This window comes from Choloepus didactylus, chromosome 3 (assembly GCF_015220235.1).
Source record: "Choloepus didactylus isolate mChoDid1 chromosome 3, mChoDid1.pri, whole genome shotgun sequence".
NCBI classification, from domain to species: Eukaryota; Metazoa; Chordata; class Mammalia; order Pilosa; family Megalonychidae; genus Choloepus; species Choloepus didactylus.
The window spans coordinates 200,069,253-200,089,728 of record NC_051309.1 but is presented as its reverse complement, the minus strand read 5'-3'; the positions used below and the strand labels follow the sequence as shown (position 1 = coordinate 200,089,728).

Here is a 20,476-nt window from a genome sequence, read left to right as displayed (position 1 = left end):
CCCGGGCGCCTCCCTCCTCTCTCCTCCCCAACCTTCAGGTAACCCTTAAGAGTTTCCTCCGCTGTGACACCACCTTGTGGTCTGAACCGGAGCTTGAGCCCCGCCGCCCCCGAACCCCCCACTCGAGTGTTCGTGCGGTGAGTGTGAGCGCCCCGGCGTGCACGCAGCAGACTCACGAGCAGCCGCTTGTTGCTCCTGCTGCCGCGACGTGAGGAAGTGAAAATGAAATTGACTTTTCCGAGAAATGATGAAAGCGGCTCTGACTGCCAATGAACAGCGGCGGCGAACTTCCGCACCTCCCGGCCCGGCCGCTCGCGCTCTCCCTGCGCCCCACCTCCCGGTTGCACAAGCTTGAAACAAACACTGGGGAGGAAGGGCGGAGGAAGGAGGGCGGAGAGGGAGGGCGAGGGAGGGAGGCCGGGAGGAGGGCGGGGGGTGGGGGGATTTCCAGCCTCGGCTCTTCGCAGTTTCCTCTCCTTGTTTTGCTTTCGATCTGGACTGTTCTCAGGCAAGCTGGGGAGTAACTTTTAGTTTTGCTCCTGCGATTATTCAACTGACGGGCTTTCATTTCCATTTTACACACCCTAGCAACACTTAAACCTTGCGGAATTGTATTGGTAGCGTGAAAAAGCACACTGAGAGGTAACATTTTTCAAATAATAATAGTTGTTGACTGTATGTATGTGTTTCTCTCCTGGGCATGTTTATGAGGATTGGAGGGGATGTGTGTATGCGAGTCCTGATGGTTTGACATGATGTTTTGCAGACGGAAATGCCGGGGTTCATAAATATTAATACCGATTTTTGGAGGATCGGTCGGCGCAATTATGGATCATCTGTTTTTAGGGGAAGCAGGTTCTGCTGCTGTTGCTGCTGCTACTGGGGCTGCTGAGGCTTCGAGGAGGAGGAGGAGGTAGAGAGGGAGGAGGAGGAGGAGGAGGAGGAGGTTGGTGGAGGTTTAATTTCACTTTTGGATTTGCAGATGCGGAGAGGCGGCTCCATGGATACAGACCTGTTCTATGTGATTCTGCGCCTCAGGTGGTGGTGTGTGTGGGTCCAAGTGCGCTGGAGTCGGGCCTCCTTTGGAAACAAAATTATTGTGTGTGTGTGTGTTTATAGCCACCGCCGCCACCAAAACCGAAGGAGGGGAGCGCGTCCTTCTCCATGCCCGGCGGCGGCGCCTCTCTCCAAGCAGCCTCAAGTGTAATTAAGCAGGAACCCGCCGTTTGCCCGGCTGCCTGCGCCGGGGCCGGGAGGGGCGCCTGGCGCCGCGGCGAAAGGAAACTTGGTGGGGAGCTCGGGCTGGGGTCTGAGCCTGCTGGGCTTGGGGCTGGGGTCTCGGGCGTCAGGTGCCAGCGGCCGAAGCGGCCGCGGCTGGGCGCAGGGCCTGGCGGGCGCGCTGGCTTCCTGGGGGCTGGGCCGCCGCCGTCGCTCGGGGCGGGGGACGTCGCGTCCTCCTTCCCGCCGGCCAGCGCCCGGCCTGGCCCTGGGGCTTTGTCACGGCACTTGTCCCGGCGCGCGAGGGGCTTGGGTGGCGCGTCCCGGGAGGGCCCCGCGCCGAGGGGTCATCTGCCCCCGTCGCGGCCTAGCGCCGGGCGCCTCCCGGTCCCCGGAGGCACCCCCGGGTCGGCCTCCCGCGCTGGGCCTGACCCGCCTCGGCTACGGAGCGGGCGAGGTGGGGGCGGGGAGCCAGCGCGGACTTCGCGGCCCTCTGCGGGCAGGCGTGGGGGGCCGCTGTCCCCTGGGGGTCCTGGGCACAGGCTGCGGCGGGGTGGGGACATAAGTCCCCGCCCCGCGCCCTCCGACCTCGCTTTGGGCTCCGGGTGACATTCGTCCGCTGGCCGAACATGGTTGGTGCAAAGCCGCGGCCGCCACTTCCTTTCCGCCTCCCGGGCCGAGCTTGCCCACCGAGCGATGCCGGCCGTGGCCAATCGCGGCGCCCGCCCGGCTGCGGCCGCTCCCAGTGGCACGGCCTGGGGGTCGGCACCCGAAAGGGGATCGGGAAGCCTTCCCAAGTTCAGAGGGTTTCACGTGTTAACCGTTCCTCCACCCTAGGACGCACCGGTATCTGTCTATAGCCCCAGGTGTTGAGGCGTTTGCCCCTGTCATCCCCTCGCGCTCACAGAAGGGAAGGAGGCTGGCAGCCCGAGGCCCGCGCAAGGATCCGTTTGGGCACCAGTGGAGGCGCCCGGGCCAGCTGGCGTGGACAGGAGCCTTTATCAGCTGTGAATGTGACTCCTGGGACTGGCATTCGAGGTTCTCACAGGCTAGGGGGCTGGTGTTCGCTCGTTTTTAACCTAGTGTGTGAAACTTGGAGGCATTTTAACTCTCCCACCCTCTTCAGCTCTTCCCTCCATTGTGGGCAATGGGTAGTACTCCTGCTCTGGTTATAGAAGAAGAAAATGCAGCCTTAGTAAATGCGGGAAAGTGGTCGTGGCATATGCCTTCTGCCATTGGCGTCCCTGTTGCCGTGACAAGATCTGCTTTTAATGAATGGCCAGGGAGGGTGGAGGATAGTTGTTTGCTGTTGTGGATTTTCAGGAATCACCATGATTGCTGTCAAGGCTGCAGTCAGTTATGAGTTCTCAGGCCGAGTGTGAATACGTTTGAACCCTAGCAACCTGCACTTTTTGGTGCTTAAGGGCAGGTGCGGACTGGGGTCTGGACTGAGCAGGAAAGGTGGATGGTCTTGATGTTAGATACATGCTCCCGCGTCCTTACCAGGACCGAGGACGATAACAGATTCAGGATTATCTGACCTCCGCCCTCCCCCCACTCATTCATTTTTTTGGAGGAGAGGGGCTGGAAATACTATCTTTGAAATCCTAGAAAAGCTTGTCTCTTCTGAGGAAACTTCTGCAGGTAGAATGTTTAGGACTTAAACTGGCACTTCTAGGGGTAGCATGGGAACATCTATCAATTGATGTGGCAGAGTCCGGAATTTCACTGTGATTAGTGAATGATTATAATTTGTATCTTGACCTGTTGTGTAAGAAGTTAGATTTTGGCCTCTTAGATCCAAGAGTTCTTGTCCTTTGTTAGGAACTGTGTGGTTTAACGGCTGTTTAAAATTAAATTTACATTGTTCTTTTTTTCTCTCGACCTTCAAAAGTTAGAGATAATTCCAGTTATTTCAGACTGACTTACCTGTAAAAATGTCATCATAATCAAAATCAATTTGTGGTCAAATTGGAAGCAAATTATGGCAAACAAATGGTCATCGTAAAGCACTGAGAACTTTATGATCTGTGGCCCCACTCGTCTCTTACCCTGCTTTCTGAAGGATGTTATTACACAAATATTCACTATACCAGGTTAAGGTTGATTGAACCTAGTAATGTAAAATTTGAAACTTTGGAAGTTTGGCATTTGATGTGCATTGATTTTCTCATGTGTCCAAGGACATTTTATTTTTATCCTTACCATTATGGAGTATAAGCTCTGTTGTTTTTTAGAGTGTTTTTACACAATTTCCTTTTGATGGTGAAAAGACCACTGAACTCTAAATAGGGTATTAAAGGTCATAGTTCTTTTTTCTGCCTTGTAGCAAAACAGGCTTCAAGCAGATAGGGGATTTAGTTAGTTATTCAGTAAATATTTGTAGGACATTTACTGTACACCAGACACAGTGCTAGGCTCCATGGATTAAACTTATAGCAAGAAAGACAACCTCTTTAGCCTTTAGGGAAGTTGCATTCTAGTGAGCCAACAATAAACAACCAGAAAATAAATACAGTAATTACCTTTAAAGTTTAGTTCTACAGAAAGTAGTAAGAATACTTAACTGTATATATCATAAGGTTGCCTTCTGGAGCAAATGAGATACTGTGTATGAAAGAACTTGGCCTTAAGTTACAGCATCTGCAAATGTGTAAGGTGTTAATTTAAACAATTCTATCAGGTCATTATTAAGGTAAAAAGCCATGCAATCATGACTGTGGATTAAACTTTCTTCTGAAGAATTTCTGTCAAGAAGGGATTTTGTTTCTTCTGAGAGTCTATAAATAATGTTAAGGAATTAAGCAAGGAATAGCTATTTTATGTAAGATATCAAGAAAGTATTTAACAATGAAATATATATTGACAATGAATTTTTTTCCTGTCAGAAGAAAAGTTAGGTGGTTTCCATGGAGACCAAATGAGATGGAAATAACAGTGATTGGACCATTGTATTTTCTCTCTTAAATTAGAAAAAAATATTCCCAAGCCTAATGGTCCTTTGCTCTGGATTTTCTTCACCATTGTTTTGGACTCTTCAATTTCTTATTTGTTATAACAGGCACGTGCTTAATATTTTCCTCTAACATCTTTAAAGGGACTTGATTAACATGCATTTATTGAATGCTTACTGTGTGCCCAACAGTAAATATGTGAAAATAATGCAACATGTGAAAATATTATAAATATATAGCACATGTTTATAATATATAAAATAATATAAAGTGCTATGAAATGTCAATTATTATTAATAATAAATATTTTCCTTTTATCTGCAGGGATACCATGCTGTGTCCCACACAGGGATAGGAGATTAGGACTTTCTGCCTCTGTCTGCTTCATTTGTGCCCTGCTTTTAGCCTGAGTGTGCATACTATTTTGTGCATAATGTCTGCCCAAGATGGGGTTGTGGGATGACTGGATGGTGAGGGGAGGCTGGTGGGATGGGAATGAGGAGATTTTCATCAAAGAATAGGTGATACACTCCTCTAACTGGAAGGACAATTATATAGAGAGTCCAGATTTAAATCTGAATCCAGCATTGTATATAAAGTACCAAGGGAAATACACAGCCATGAAATGAAGCCCGCAGTGGAAGCTTTGTCTCAATGACTCTGCCTGGACTTCTCTGGATTCAAAGCAGGCAGCAGGCCTATTGTCTCCAAAGTTTTACCTTCAAGGATTCCTTTAAAATGATCTACCTCCACACCCCAGTAGTGGATCCTTTTGACAGTCTGTCTCTGAAACAAATTGTGCTTATGTGGGAAGAATTCATATGCCTATTTTTATTATTCAAGAAACTTTTATGAGCTCTGGTGTCCTCAGATCTCATTGATCTAATTCCAGCCCAAAGGAGAGAAGCTTGGTGTTTTACACAGCTTGGGCACATCGTTTTAGGTAAACTCACAATCAGGTTAGGCTTTCTAAGGTACTGAAAGAGCTGTGGGCCCTCCTACTCCCAACAGCAACTTTGAGTTCTGCTGGGAGCCCAGGATACAAACCATTGTGGTACCCGTGCAATTATTTTGTTAAATGAATAAAAGTATTGTGCCTTTAGGTCATTTATTTGTTTATATTTATTGACAGCCAGCTAAATTCAAGGCTCCTTAGAGAAAGGTACGTGAATTAAAAAAAAAAAAAAGGTTACATAACAACAAAAAAAGTTACATGAAAGGTACATGAAGAGTCCAGAGAGTTGGAGCCAATTATAGCTCTTCTTTAACCATCCCCCCTTTCCAGGACTTCGTTTTCACATCTGTAAATTGTGCTGGATGGTTCTGCCATCTTTGGGGGGAATTGGGCAACTATGTGTGTCAAAATCACCTGAAGGGGCTTTTAGAAACCACACAACCCTCAGATTTGAGACTGTATGTGTCTCCTTCCTCTCACTGCCCCAGGGAGTCTCTGTTATTCACCAGATTAGCAGAGCAAAGCTGGAGACCCACTGAATCAAGGACCCCTGCCCAGTGCCAAAACCTTACCTTCTCACTGGCTCAGGGGCCGTGGCTACACGGGAAAGCTAGCAGGCCCAGCCTGTTTTCCTTATTTTAGTCAGTGCTCTAGTAGGGGTCTGCGGTCACTCCCCATGGGTTCTGTCCATGTTGACCTTGCTGTCATTACAAAAATGTTATTAGTGTTATGGATGTGATACTTTGAATTTTCCATTTTGGAAAGGCAAGAGGGACTTTGTTTTATGGGTATGTTTTACCCAGGAAGGCCACAGAAAGTTTGTTTTCTGTTTATTTTCTCTGTTGTTGTTTCTGTTTGTCTATCTTCCCTTTTATCAGTTGAATATTCAGCTCCTATACGCAAGAAAGAACTAGAGAGACAAGCAAGGAACATCTCTGGATGTCTTGTGCTCTATGTACATGCTACGAATCACCATTTTATTGAGAAACAGAAGGCTAGTGTGGTTCTTTCTAATGATGGATTCTTAGCATTTTTATTTCGAGGGCAAGACCAATTTAGTTCAACAAAATAGTTTAGTTTAGGAGTCTGTGTGATAATAACTTGTCTAGTTTTCATTAAACAAACATTTTTGAGAGTTAACTACTTGCAAGGTAATATTCATAAGTTGTTTCTTTTCAGGCATATTTGGCAATCTGTTGCTATTTTTGTAACAGCATTTGATACTCGCACACCTAATGTGATCAGAGGGAAGATAAGCTTACAATTAATTTGTTCTTAGTGAGCTTATGAGTATTGGGTTTTGGGAGATCCAAAGAAGTCCTTTATAGAGCTTATGAGTATTGGGTTTTGGGAGATCCAAAGAAGTCCTTTATAGATAGATTACACTGTCCTGGCCCCGTAAGCTTGGAATCCTGTTGCCTTTTGGTTTCATGAGGTTGACGCATCCAGTGAGAAAGAACAGCATACAAACTGCTGTATTTTAAATAATATCTAATGTGTTATTTTTGGATAGATTTTTTTTGTGCCCCTTACCCTAGATTTAGTGAAGAAGATGAGGAAGATTACAGCAGTGAGAAGAGCATGTCCTGACATCTAGATATGGTATTAGTGAAGTGTGGTGTGGGGAAATAGGAGTAGGGAGGGTGTTGGAAGGTGAAAGTTGAGGCAGGGATGATAAAAAAAAAAGAGAGAACAAGGTGGAGAGTAGTGCCGCCTGAATTCTTGAGTGGCAGAGAGAGAAGACATCATCAGGCAGATAGATTTTCTTCTTTGCCCAAATGCCACTGAAAGCATTTTGGAGGAGAAGGTGTGTGTGTGTGGAGGGGGGTTGGTAGTTAATTGATAAGAACTCAAGGAACAGCTGAGCTACTAGAGGAGCTTCCGCTTTGGATTTGGGGGTCGGGCCTTTTCATCCAGGGCATGAGAAAGTCTGATGGGAAAACCATTAAAACATCATCAGACTTTTGTACAAGTAACCTGGAAGTTTTGAGTAGTTACCATTGGGCATGGTTGAAGCCTCCTTAGGGGTCCCAGTGTTGTGCACTGCTTAGGGATGGAGGAATTCTCACCCACTGTCTGAGGCTTCATACTCCACCTGGAAATGCCCCGGGAGGCAACCATGGGGCCACTAGGGGAAGACACTGTACATAAAATTTATTTATCAGAAATACTGTAGGCCCCCCTCCCTTTTCTCCATGCTGGGCTCTTTTGTTTTTGTCAGGTAGTAGGAGGTAAACATGGAATCAGGAAAACAGATTGGGCCAAGGTGGTGCTTTCTGAAAAGATACATACCACAAGTTAAGATTCAATTATGAATGTTGTAACTGGGAACTACAAGTCATTGATTTTGAAACTAAGTGATTTATAATGTAGTTAGGCTTGTACATTGAAATAAACTTTCTGGAATTCAGTTTGGTGTTATAAAACGTAAAGTCTCAAAAATGGTAAACTCTCTGGCCCAGCAGTTTCACTTCTGGGAATCTACCTATGTGAAGTAACCAGAGATGGGAACAAAGACTTATATGCAGGGATGTTTATTGAATCAGCTTTTGTTATAGTGGAAACTTGGAAACAACCCAAATTTCCAACAGTAGGTACACATTTCAGTGAATTTATACCATAATTCATGGTATATCCAGGGTCAGGGCTCTCCTCAACGGTGCTGGGAGCAGGTCCCAGGGTCCCATGACAGCTCTTGGAGACACTTAGATTGGTGATTCTTGTTTTGTTCGGAAAGATGTTACCTGACTAGAACCGTATGTCATTTTTTATATGTAAGTACTGCAGAAACTCAAGGTACCTGGGTCAGGGGAAAGAGTTTCTTATTGATACTCACAAACCAGATCAACAGCCTTGTAGCATTGCTGCACCAGTCTCCCTCACCTAGACCCCAGGGGACCTCATGAGAGCCTATGGAGATTTTCTCCATAGAAGAGGAAAAGAGCAGCCATTCCCCCTCCCATCTGAAGCAGAAAGGCCAGGGAAATAGGTCTCCCTGGAACTCTGAGGACTTAACCTGGGGAATAGTCCTGCCTGTAACCCTTTGGCCTTCTTAAGGACATAAGAGAACTTTTATAATCCTTTCCCATCAGAGCAATTAATTTAGACAAATGGCTACAGAGCTAATTCTCATGGCACGGGAAGAGTAAAATGTTTCTAGGGAAGTGAAAGCAAGCATTCCCTATCTTTATATAATATACATACCTCATCTTTATATTGTACACATTCCTGTGTCTCAGAAGGCGAGGGTGTTTTACTGGAGCACAGAGGAATCCAGGGCAGTTTTATTTTTCCGTTTTAAGCCCACGATTGGAGACTGACTTAATCAGAGTGTGGTCTCTGACTTTTCACAGCTGAAGAAGCCCCCTTAAACCCTAATTTTCTTTGAAAAATGTTAAAGCAGTTTTGATCCTTTATGTATAATGGAGACATTTTTGAATTGTTATAAAACTAGGGTTGGATATACATGTTACGAGTTCAGAGACAGAATGCCGAAATATAGCCATTAAAAAAAAAAAGTGTTGATTAGGACAACACTATCCAATAAAAATCGAATGTGAGCTACATGTGTAATTTTTAATTTTCTGATAGCCACAAGAAACAAGTGCAATTATTTTAAATAAAATTTTATTTAAACAAGTATATGTAAAGTATTATTTCAATGTGTCATTAATATAAAAGTATTAATGAGATTTTACATTCTTTTTTTTCATCATACTGAGTCTTCAAAATTCTGTGTGTATTTTACACTTAGAGCACCTCTCAATTCAGTTGCTTTCTAGCAATTGAATTTCAAGTGCTTACTAGCCACATGTGGTTAGTGACTACTGTATTCAGTGGTGCAGGGTGAGGAAATGAAGCAAGGGGTGGGAAAGTTTTATTACAGGGACTAAACCTAAAAGACTGAAGGAATGCAGAGTTCAGAGTGGTCATCTTGGTCATAACTGCACAAGTCTCTCTGGGCCTCCCCCCACTAACCTTACCAGCCCTCTCCTGCCTAAAATAACTTGCTCTGAATTTCTACAGAAGCAGCACACTACATGTGCCATTCTTAAGGTGATTCATCATGGACGTGTTGATGAATCTCTTCTAGCCTCTTGATCTTTTACGAAAATCTTTGATCACATAGGTTTTTTTCCATTTATATTATCGGCATGGTAAGTTATTGAATGCCACAATCATGTTGGATTTCTTTGTATTCCTGGTCAGTATATGCTACACAGTAAGAACTAGATACATGTTTGTGGATTTAATTTTCAGCTGTAAAACAAAGGATAGCTCGAAGGCTGAATTCTAGTGAAGGAGGGATGGCACAGATCTACTTTGTGTTAGAAACCTAATGGTATTTGTATCGAGCATGTAAACTTTACTGGGATTTGTCACTTTGTATTAGGGATTCAGAATCCATGCACAAGGTGAAAAATTTATGTTTGGTTTTTCTCCTTTTTATACAGGACTTAAAAAATCTTATCAAGCCATTCCTTTGATCATTTAAGTCCCAATGATGGTACTAATATCTTCTTGTACATGTAAGCTATTTGGTCATAAACTAGAGGTATACATTTGCTAGCTGCTACTTTCTCCATAGGTTTGTTAATACTTTCAGCCTAATAACACAGATGCAGTGAAATTATTTTGAAATCAAGCATAGTATTTTACAGTTGCCTTCATTTTCTCTCTTTGACTCTAATTGGTAGGTTGAAGCAACAGACTTATCCACAGAGCCAAGGCAATGTATTTTTACGGAAGCCTACCTAAGAACTGCTTAGGTAGCTTCTCTCTGCAAGATTAAATGTGACCTACACTGAATCATGTTAGCAGGGCCAGCAGCTAGAAAAATAAAGGCTAAACCAAACCTTCAGCAAAATTCCCAGCTGCTCAGAGGGTCAGAGCTTTCCTGATTGCGTTCTTCCAATGAAAACACTGTAGATTAGTTTTAAGTGAATTCTGGTAGGTTTGAGGATTTGCAGCTGACAGAAGAACAGGAGAGTATAATCTCACTTCAAAATACTAATCCTGAAGGTAAATCTTTATTGACTCTTTTCTGGAATGCTGGGATTTTGCTCATATGGGGAAACTTAACTCATGCCCACCGTTTAGCTGATCTTTAAAATTAAGATCCCACCAGGTAGGAAGGAAGAACTTGGACAGAGAAGTCAAACATGAAGCACATCTCCATGGAAATAATTTAATCAAACGTTTCCACCCTAATCAACAAACTAATCAGTCTGCCTCCACAAGATTGCATTAAAGAACATCGCTTTTGGGAGACCCAGTATATCCAAACCGGCACATTCCACCCCCTGGACCCCAAAAAGACATGATTTTTCCATATACAAAATACATTGATTCCATCACAGTATCACAAAAGCCTAAATCATTTTAGTACCAATAGATAAGTACCAGTCTTATGAAGCTCAATTACAGGCATGGTCTGTCTTAAGGCAAAATTCCCATCTAGCTGTGGACTTGTGAAACTTAGAACGAGTTATCTGCTGCCAATATACAAAGGAGGGACAGTTATAGGATAAACATTCCCATTGCCAAAAGGAGAAACTGAAAGGAAAACAGGGTTCAAGGGACCAAAAGAGTTCCTAAAACCCACAGAACAAACTCCATTAGATTTCAGTCTGAGAGTCATTTACAGAATGATATTTTTCCCTTGGGGCATGAGAAAGCAGCAATCCCACCCTTTCCAAAGGCCTACACAGTAGCCCTTTTCTCTCCAAACTCTGGGGTGAGTGCTCCAACATATCCATGCACTGGGGAGACCACCTTTTCAGCCCCACCCTCCTCAAACATTGGGGTGCCACCCGGACTGTGCTTCCCCGGGGCAAAGGCTCTCCCTTCTCCAAACAGTGTGGTGATGGCCAGCCTCTCCCCAATCCCCAGGGAATGTGCTCCACCCTCTCTGGGGCCTGGGGTGGTAGCACTCTTCCTGAGCTTCGAGGCAGAAGGTCGGTGCTCTGCCTCCGGGGCAGACACATTCTTTCCATGTGTATGGGTTGCTCTGCTCTCCTTGCCTGAGATTTCTTGACTCCAGACCTTAACTTCCATGGTTCTGTCTTTGAAGAAATTTTTCCTTCAGTTAGTTTCTTCTCCATCCCCCCCGGTCCATACTGGCAGTGGTTCCATCTACACAGGTCTTGCAAAAAACTTGTTGGCTTGGCATGAAGCATACAGGGGTCAAAACTGTCAGACAATAGGACTTTCCACAAATCCTTTCTGGATAACTCCTTTTCCAGTCCTGGCTTGTACTGAAATGGTGGTAGGTTTCTATGTTTGGTTAAATCCTCATGTGGGGCCGTTAGGGTCAAACTTTCTGGAAGCCCAGAATCTTCCAAACCATCATTTTCTGGTTTCTTTGTATCCAAGAGTTCAGTACTTAGCTTATATCCTTCCTCTCGCATTTTACTACAAGCTGCAAGGAGAAGCCATGTTGCACGTTCGACGTTTAGTTTTAAAATCTCTTCAGTTAAGTATCCTAACTCATTGCTTTCAAATTCTGCCTTCCATCTGTCACCAGGACTTAATTTTGCCAAATTCTCTGCCACTTTAAAACAAAGATCACCTTTCTTCCAGTTCGCAACCACACAGTCAACATTTCTGTTCAAGGCCTCATAAGAGCTATCTTGAGAGTTCATATTTCTACCAACAGTCTCTTCAAAGCCATCGAAACCTTTTCTATCAAGATCCTCACAGTTCTTCCAGAATCTTCCCCTTATCCATTTAAAAAGCTGTTCCAACATGTTAGTTGCAAACTCAGCAGCACCCCACTCCTGGTACCAAAATCTGTTCCGGTTTGTTCATGCTGCCATTATGCAAAATACCAGAAATGGATTGGCTTTTATAAAGGGGGTTTATGTGGTTCCAAGTTTACAGTTTTATGGCCATAAAAGTGTCCAAACTAAGGCATCAACAAGAGGATACCTTCACTGAAAAAAGGTCAATGGTGTCCAGAACAACTCTGTCAGCTGGGAAGGCATGTGGCTGGTGTCTGGTGGTCCCGGTATTATGTTTCAGCTCCTCTCTCAGGTCTTTTGCATCCTCAGCTTAGCATCTCCAAACATCCTTCTATCTGCAGCTCCAAGCATCTCTGAGCATTTCTGTCAGTTCCCAAGCACCTCTCCAAAAGTCTCCCCAGTTGCTCCGAGCTCCTTTTGTCTGTGAGTTCTCTTATAGGACTCCACTGATTTATTTATGACCCACCCTGTATTGGCAGGGTCCACATCTCCATGGAAATAATTTAATCCAACATTTCCGCCCTAATCAACAAACTAATCAGTCTGCCCCCACAAGATTGCATTAAAGAACATGGCTTTTGGGGAACATAATATATCCACACCAGCCGAGGATCCAACTTGGATTTGAGTTAGGTAGATGATCTGCCTTCCTTACAGTTAGGAGCCTAAATTATACAGAGAAAAAAACCAGAATCAAGCAGTTAGGCAACTAAAACTACAGTTCCAGAAATTACTTTTTGATTATTTTAGGTGTCTGTGAACCCCTTTTAGAGTTCCTCCTCCTAGGGCCACGTGGGAATGGCTCAGGTTGTAGGAGAAGCAATGGGGCTAATGCGACGGAGTTTGGGCCAAGTGTATACATTTTATTAAAAAAACAGCAACCAGATGATATGCATAAAACAACATATTTTGTTGTTATTGCTGATTTTCTCCAGTTCTTCTACAGTCAGGATAGTATGTAGAATTAAAGTGTTAACTGGTGTCTTTTGTCATTTGAGAGAACTGATGCGGTAAATCAAATATGACTATAGTGTTTATGTTAATGTATTTCTTTGTTGAAAAATCCTGATGAGTTTCTCCACTTCTGCTTTCCCACAGGGTAGACACTGTAACCAGCAGTGCTGCTTAATTGTGCTGCTCTAAATCCCTCCCTGAAGGGTGGGGCAGGAACAGTCCAGCTCTGTCCATGGCCCGGAGAGGCCTTCACCTCACGTGGTCAGAGTTGACATCTGCCACAAAGGGGAAATCAGGCCCTTAGTTCATTTTTAAAATGCATTGTTTTCTCTGTGTGTCTGTGTGTGAGTGTGTGTGTGTGCGTTTGACCATAGTGAATATTTCAAGTTGCCTGGGATGAAAGAATAATTATCCTCCATGACAGGCCTGAAGTAGTGAATTCATGAATGCATGTTGAGTCATTTGTTTTGTGGGTTCCAAAAAGATGTCCTAGTAAAGTCTGAAAAACTAACAAGGATTCTCCCTCCTTGGGGCATATGCAGCATGCAGCACAAAACCGTTTTAAACATTTTAGAAATGTTGCAAAACTGATAAAGCACACATTGGGGAATTGAATTATACTGAATGAAGTAAATTCAGAGTGGATTGGTAAAGGGGAAAATCAGATGAAAATACTTAACCTTCCCTTAGATTGCTAGAATTGGAATTTTCCTTAGAGATTATCTCGTCCATCCTTCTGTTTCTTTCAGCTGGAGAAATCAGGTGACCTGTCCAGGGTCGTGTGACCAAGTTAAGTGACTTAGTATATTTTGTTGAACTTTAGTAAACAATTACTTTTATTTTGAATCCTAAAATTTCTGGGGAGAGGAAAGGCAGAGCAGTGCTTGAATGTGGTGGTGAGTTCATTGTAGCCGCTGCCCATAAAGTACTCTCTGTACTTGGGGCTTGTGCAAAAGACCCTAGAGTTCATCACTTCTGGGTATTTCAGGGTAAAGGTGGGTAAAAGCAGCCACAGAACAACATTTGGGTTAAGAGAATTTAAATATAATAGATTGCATTCAAGAATTAATGATTCAGTACCACTATTTGAGTGTATGTAAAAAGTTACTGCTGCAGAACAGATCTGTTACGTAAAATGAATAAAAGCATTTATGTATTGTAGAATTTGCAACAGAATGAGAAACAGTTTATTTGTTCTTACGGGAGTATAATAGATGAAGAAATTCAATGAAATATTACAACTGTACAGTAACTAATTTATTGTTGGTTTACTTTTATGTTCTGCTGAAATTTTTCATTTCACTCAATCCTTTCGAACAGTTGGTCTTTATTGAATAATATGACCTGGCCAGATAATATATGGATTAAATAACCAAGAGTGAATTGTAAATAATTGGGAAAAGGACACATAATGTTTGTTTGACGAAGGATAGAGCCTTAAGAAAAGTTGCATTCTGCAGAAATTTCTTCTTCCCTTCAGTCTTGCAGCAAACTTTAAAAAGTCCTAAAATTAACCTCAAGTACTATGAATACAAATTTGACAATGATGAAATTTAAGTGCAGACTCCTTTCTGCAAACAAATATTTTAAATAAATCTTCTAGAAGAACCAATTCCTTCAAGAGGCATTTTTGAATTCCTACTACGTTTGAGGAGGCAGTGTGCTGTGGAGATGTAAAGTTGAAAGATTTCCCATCTGTGTTCTCAGAGAGCTTATCACTTAGTTAGGGAGGCAGGCAGGTACACAACCGTCTGTACTGACAAGCAGGATGAAATGTGTTCTTAGTGGAGAAGCACAGCAAGCGCAGTGCTAAGATGAAGGGATGAGTGTCAGGGCCAGTTCCTGGCAGCCACGAGTATCTCGATCAGGGCAGTATCGCGATCACGGCACGGGTTCCTCTGTTTCCCAGGAAGGAAAGGCTTTGTTCTGAAGCTGGAGCAAGGTTTTTCAGGAAGGTTATGGAGGATTTGGAACCTTTTCCTTCCTTACAGTTTAGAAAATTATAGATAATGACTGTCGGCCGTTGGGTGTGTCTGAGCTGCATACCTGCAATTGTTTAAGAGGAGATATAATGGGGTTGTTTGTGTGCATTTTTATTCAGAGACAATGAGTCCTGGGGAAGGGACTGGATAGAGCTTTTGATAAACACCAGGCTTGCCTTTGAAGTGCTTTTATGTGTTTCTAAGCGGAAGTGATGCAGAGGTACAAACTATTTTTGTACTCTTTTTTGTTTTGATTTGGTTTATAAAGAGAGCGAAGTGATTATGAATAGAATATTTAATTCCGATAATAAACCTAAGTTAGAGAGCCGAGAGAACAGCAAGGTGCCCTGAGATAACCCTTAGCAGAGCAGAGGTTCTTGGGACAGGGCTTCTTATTGGCTCAAAGAGTGAGATGGTCCCTTGGGTTCCGGGGCCCTCCCTGGAGGGGCTGGGTGAGCACCTTAGATTCAAGCCCAAACTGCCGGGGTTCACAAAGCCTGGAGGAACCCTGCCCTATTGGCGGCACCACCTTGCGGTCTTCCCCCCTGCATCCCCACGGTGTGACCGAGTCGTGAAAATGGCGCCACCATCAGTTGTAGAGAGGTCATAAAAGCTTGGGTTGACTGGCTGCGCTTATGCATAGCCTTTACTGGATGTTTTCTGGGCTCTTCATTTCATTGTAGGGATAAGATTGGAAGGTCTTATTCAAAGATCCTAAATATTTCTAGGGTGCATTTCAGTATGTCATGTTCTACACTCTAAGTGACTGCCTTTTAACCTGATCATAAATTTTTGAGAGCAGCTTATTGCTTCCAGGGGACTTGGATGTAGGTGGTCCTCAACACATGTTGGTTGAATTGCATTGTAGTGATTGACTTGGCTTTTCATTTATTTCCTGTCCAGACATATACCCATCCATGGTGCATTAGAGCTAACAGTGCTCATGTGCTTGTGTTTTCCAGACAGCATGTGGAAAGCACACGAGCCAAATTTGTGCGGTGGGGTTTCCCTCATCAGTCAACAGGGATCCTTGTTAGGGTGCAAGTACAGGTGGCTCTCTGTGAACCAGCCAGCCTCAGTCAAGCCTTCCAGCTGTTTCTCCACCACATTCACCCATTTCCTTGTGCCATGGCTGCTCCATATTACTAATGGTTCAAACATGCCGTCCATACTTCCTCCCTCTTGCCATTGTTTTTATTTTTCCTTTTGTTCAGAATGTTTTTCCTTCTTTTCCACCTGAGGATCTCTTAATCTTTCTAGGTCCCCCTCTTGTTTGAAGGCTTCCAGAGTCATCTGTCTTTTATGGTCTTTTATATATTACAGTAAAACTCCCCCAGAACATCTTCCAAAAAATTCACCTGTATAAAATGCAGTGTCACATTACTGTGAGGTGAGATGATGCAGGGAGTGAACCAAGAGCCGATTGCCTTAAGTGCATGTTCAGTTCTATCATGGGATGTGTTTTCGTGAGGTGCATCATTGCAAGTTTTATCATACTTAATTTGATTCTCTAGTATCACCTTCAGGACATGGTTCCTTGTTTTAGAGTTGGTTGTTGATGTGCCTGCCTCCATCATTGTGATGTAGCTGTTGAAGACAGAGACCATATCTTTGACAGCTTTGTTTCACCCACAGAGCTTATCATAGTGCTTGGCACATACTAGTACTCAGTAAAGTTTTTTCCATGAAACGTTGAGTAAGGGTAATTAAAAAGTTTGTTAGCATACTTAGCTCAGATCACCTGAAAATTGTCATGAAGATAGTAAAATTATTCTTTTTTAGATTGTATGCTTTTTGCATTCATGTTTTTTTGCTTAGCACTTCTTTATAAGTTTTATCTGCACCTTCCTCCCCCCCGTCCCACCCCCTATGTGTTTATCCAAGAGAGATTCATCCGTTTTCTTATCAGTGAATAATTACTATGTATCATTATGTGCAAGGTACTATGCTTGATATTTTGGGGTGTTCAAAGATGAATCAGATGGGACTACTCCTAGAAAGGACTTTATACAGAGATAAGCCTGTTCGTACATACTTGAAGCTGTGATCTTTACTTGAGTCAGAAGGTGGAGGGAATTGGTGGGAAAGGAGGTCAGAAAAATGGGGTGGGGCTGAATTATAGCAGCTAGGAATTCAGATTTTTTCAGTGGGCAATGCAGAAACATCAAAGCATTTTGAGCAAGGTGATGAGATGTTTGGGAAGATTAATCTGGCCAACACTGTGCAGAGTGGAAACAATTTTAGAATATTGACCCTGGATAGCTTCTGCTTCTCGTGGGAAAATCTGAGTATGTCCACTTTGCGGTTGGATGGAGCACTAGTTGTACTATTTGATATTTCTTTGGGGGAGGTCTTAGAGGAGACCAAAGAAATCTCATCCCCTGCTTTTTCTTCTAATATAAACTGCCCTTTGTCTATTTATTCCTCATGGCAACTTTGCCAAGTTGCTATTAAGAGCTCTGTAAATGACGAAAATAAGGTTTGGAGAAGTTTTAGGTTGTTAAGTGGTGGGGTTCAAATCAAGATGTGCTGGGCACCAAACCTGAGCTTTTTACACCAAGTTATGCTTCAAGGAGAGGGACAGAAATCAGTGTAGTTTTGGAAGGGGCTGGCTGGGAGGGGGAGATGGGAGATGATGACAGTACAATGCACATCAAATCCAGCTACCAACTACTATTTGGAAAATTTTGAGAGGCAGTGTATTAGGGTTCTCCAGAGAAACAGAACCAACAGGATGTATGTGTATATACAGAATATATGTGTCTGTACATGTGTGAATCTGTCTATCTGTCTCAGGAGATTTATTATAAAGAATTGGCTCATGCAATTGTGGGGACTGGCAAGTTCGAATTCTGTATGGCTGGCTGGTCAGAGTTGGAAATTCTGGGAGGAGTGATGTTGAAGTCTGAGTCTGTTGGGAGGCCAGGTTGGAGTGGAGGGTAAGGTCTTGAGGCAGAACCCCTGATTCTTGAAACCCTCCGTTCTTGCTTTTAAGACCTCCAAATAATTGGATGAGGCCCACCTACATTGTTAAGGGTAATATCCTTTAAAGTCAACTGCTTGTAGATGTTAATCCCATCTACAGAATACCTCCATAGTAATAATTAGACCAGTGTTTTGACAACCATTGGCACCGTTACCTAGCCAAGTTGACCCATAAAATTAAGGATCACAAGTAGTAGGTAGGTTCTAAAAATAATTGAAGACAATTCTGCAGCTGGCAAGAGGAAGATGTGTTCTGGCTTCAATATTCCTATACTTAGAGTGGGTAGCAATTTTGGCTATCTTTTGTAGTTGGAATTCTTTGGAAATCAGGAAGGTTTATCCCAGGGATAGAGTTAAACTAGTGAAAATTGTAGTGCATAAGTTAATAGTTTGTGTTTTGGTTATTGAACTGGTTTGATGTAGAGTTCAATTGGGTAGTTTAATAATAACAATAAAACCTTTATTGAGAGCTTCCTGGCAGGGAAGTCTACGAAGTCAGCCGGCCCATCCTCAATGGAAAAGTGGCAGCAAGAAGGAGTGGTTCAGGGACAGCCTGTGGATGTGGAGAGAGAGACAGAATCATTTATTCTCACCCAGGAGAAAGGACAGACAATGCCCTTCAAAGTCATACTTTTTCGGAGCATTATTTTCAGGCAATGGTCTTTTGGGAAGGGATTGGCTTTCAACATAGTCTGCTGGTGATAGATTTGAAAGCAGATGGCAGCAAACAATTCTGTCTTTTTATGCAAATAAGTTTTCTTAGAAGGCTCCAGTATGCTGGCCTTTCTAGGAATCCCCGTTATCGGACTTTACAACCTCAGTACTGAAAACATTGCCATCTCCTCTTTCCTTGTGTCCCCTTGTCTTTTCTGTATCCCCAGTGGGGGGCAAGACACATTTTTTCTGAAGGTCTAAAGAGTGTAAAAGGGAAGTGAAAGCTGTGCAGTCACTTAGGTGCTGTAAACAACCCAGAAAATTGAGGTCCTGTCCATTCCTTTCCATCCTCCCCTTCCCCAAGCCAGTCTCTGTGTCTCAATTATCCACTTTGTTGTCTGTCCTTTTCCCACGTGCCCCACCTTATTGAACTTTCCCCCTACCCTCCCTTGGTGAGTAAGGCTAGGAAGTCTTTTCTGGACTTGTGTACTGCTGACTTAGAAGGATATCTCCAAGGACACCAGCCTTTTCCTGGGAGGAGACACAGTCTTCTTTGAACTCCCTAGTTACCAGGAGGTGAAAGGTCCCAGGCTGGCTAATAGGTCTATTTAAATGACCCCTGGTTTGGGCTGGCTGCTGAAGGAGAAGCTGAATTCTGTTTACTTACTATACTGCAGAGACAACACTCAGAAGACATGCTGATTAAGGGAAAAATACGGCCACTTCTTTTTCCATTTTCCATATGGAAAGAAGGTTTGAAATTGCAGCATGAGCTTAAGTCCATATGCTTCGAAATCTGTCCATGATTCTGTCTTGCTTTGCTGAACTGCAGTTTGATGCTTTCTAGGAGCTGGAATCTGAGGCCAAGTTCATCCTGTGGGCACAGCATGATTTTAAATTCATGAAATATTTTTAAAAGTCAGTCTATCATTTTAGGTTCTTATTGTCTTATATGAATTCTAAAAAATACTCTTTAAAAAGGTAATGGATTAAAAAAAATCTTTGATTTTTATAAGTTGGATGTATCAGGAAAGTATTTATCTGCCCAACTTCACACAGCTTTCTCATTTTCCTATTTTTTTAAAACAGAACATTACTTTTGTATCAGCAACAGATTTAGGATTATTGTAGTTTTCTTTTTTTTAAGAAAACATGTTTCATACATTATTAAACCGAAATGATAAAGGTAATGTTAGCTTGGCTTAATTTCAAGGATGATCTAGAAAGGGAGAGAGAGAAAGATGAATAATCTAATGCTATCTATCCCTATCTATCTTTATCGAGATTTTATCAAGATCTTTATCAAGATCAGGATACCCAGATTTTAAGGTTTGTGATGCCTTGGGACCAATTACCAAAGCAGAGAAAATCCTAAGAAGGGGATTTCTCTCTGGGGTAGTTAGATGGGTACAGCTCTTAGAAAAAATTCTTTTTCTACATCCTATAGCCTTGTAACTCTAGAATCATCAGTAAGTCACCTCTAACTTCAGTCTGTAAATAAAAGTGTTTTTGGCAAACACAGTTTTGTAATGCAGAGAATTACCCTTGTGAGAATAAGTAAAACTTAAGCAACCATCCCTGAACTTGAGATATTTGATTTAATTGAAGAGCAACAGAAATTGCTGCCTTTTTTTGCTATCTGGGAATGCTTTACATAAACTGCCCATTTCATTGATTTGTAACACACTTAAAATTGATTAAAATAGAAAAGATGACTTTATGGAAACATTTCCTTCTGCAATTAGATGAAAAAATGCAAATGTACATCACGTGTACTCTTATGACTTAATTTTTAAGCTCATTATACCATGTGATCTATATGGCTTGTTATTTTTAAATGACTAATTTTTATTTAAGCCAACATAGCTGTAAAGCAAAACCTTATATCCTACATATAAATTCCTTATATACTGCCATTTGGAGATAATCACAGTACAATAAGCTTCCTTAGAGACATCACATGGATTTATGTAAATATAAGCTCTAAATAAATTTACATCAGTGTGGTCATATGTTCTGTAATCTTATTAG

General features: G+C 42.7%; 1 protein-coding gene across 1 annotated transcript in view; it reads left to right on the top strand.

The window, feature by feature from the left end:
- The first annotated feature begins 454 nt into the window (after window positions 1-454).
- IRF2 (interferon regulatory factor 2) overlaps window positions 455-20,476 on the top strand; it is a 91,054-nt gene continuing 71,032 nt past the window's right edge. The window contains exon 1 of the mRNA XM_037831090.1: window positions 455-642. The gene's annotated coding sequence lies outside the window, so the exon portion shown is untranslated. The remainder of the gene's footprint in view (window positions 643-20,476) is intronic.